This window comes from Suricata suricatta, chromosome 10, assembly GCF_006229205.1.
Source record: "Suricata suricatta isolate VVHF042 chromosome 10, meerkat_22Aug2017_6uvM2_HiC, whole genome shotgun sequence".
NCBI lineage: Eukaryota > Metazoa > Chordata > Mammalia > Carnivora > Herpestidae > Suricata > Suricata suricatta.
In genome coordinates, this window is record NC_043709.1 from 69213307 (window position 1) to 69214990 (window position 1684).

The window sequence follows — 1684 nt, forward strand, 5'->3', positions numbered from 1 at the left end:
ACAGAAGCTTGACAGGAGAGGATACAGGGATGAGGATGCTTTGGAGACAGAATATTCTAGATACAATAAGTAACAGAGCCAAAGACAATGAGTTACAAAAATATGATGGTGCGTTCAAGTGATAGCAAGATTCAGCTGGTTGGAGACGAGGCTAAAAAGTCAGGTTCACATGCAGGTTGTTAAACTTTGTAGGCTATGTTAAGGAGGGTAGACTTTCTCTTTAAAATAATGGGAAGTGGGGCACTTGGGTGGCTCAGTTGGTTAAACATCCAACTTAAGCTCATGGTTCAGGAGTTTGAGGCTCTCTGCTGTCATAACACAACCCTCTTTAAATCTTCCACCCCCCAGCTCCTCCTGCCCCTCCCCCACTCTCACTCCACCCCAACAAGACAAGCATTTAAAAAATTAAAATGAAACAATGGGAAGTAATAAGATTTTTTTTTAAACTTGGGTGCTGTTGTTAATCTAAGTAAATCTATTTTAGAAAAACAATTCTGATGGAGAGTAGAATGGACTTCAGGGAGAAGACTGGAATCAATCAAGGGAAAGGGGTGGTTTCACTGGGACAACACGATCTTCTACCTGAAAGAAATCACAATGTAGATAGAAGGTAAACATCAGCAATCTGAATGCTGCTGAGAGAGATCCAGAGCTATGAGATTGGAAGGTATGGAAACCTGAGAAAACTCACTGAAGGAATTATGAAGATATGTAGACAATAGAGATAAAGACAATGGATGCATCAACCAATAGAGAACCCAGAACTGGGTCCACAAATATATGGCCAATTAATTTTTGACAAAGTAGGAAAGAGTATGCGATGGAAAAAAGACTGCCTCTTTAGCAGGTGGTGCTGGGAGAACTGGACAGCAACATGCAGAAGAATGAAACTAGACCACTTTCTTACACCATACACAAAAATCAACTCAAAATGGCTGAAGGACCTGAATGTGAGACAGGAAACCATCAAAACCTTCGAGGAGAAAGTAGCAAAAAACCTCCCTGACCTCCACTGCAGCAATCTCCTACTCGACACATCCCCAAAGGCAAGGGAAATGAAAGAAAAACTGAACTCTTGGTACTTCATCAAGATAAAAAGCTTCTGCACTGCAAAGAAACAATCAAGAAAACTAATAAGCAACCGACAGAATGGGAAAAGATAGTTGCAAACGACATTTCAGATAGAGGGCTAGTATCTAAAATCTACAAGGAACTCACCAAACTTCACACCCACAAAACAAATAACCCAGTGAAGAAATGGGCAGAAGACATGAACAGACACTTCTCCAAAGAGGACATCCAGATGGCCTACAGGCACATGAAATGATGATCAACATCACTCATCATCAGGGAAACACAAATCAAAACCACACTGAGATACCACCTCACACCAGTCAGAGTGGCTAAAATGAACAAATCAAGAGACTATGGATGCTGGCGAGCGTGTGGAGAGACGGGCACCCTCCTACACTGTTGGTGGCAATGTAAACTGCACAGTGCAGCTGCTCTGGAAAACAGTGTGGAGTTTCCTCAAAAAACTATCCATAGAACTCCCCTATGACCCAGCAATAGCACTGCTAGGAATTTACCCAAGAGATACAGAAATGCTGAGGCATAGGGGCACATGTACCCCAATGTTCATAGCAGCAATGTCAACAATAGCCAAAACATGGAAAAAGCCTAA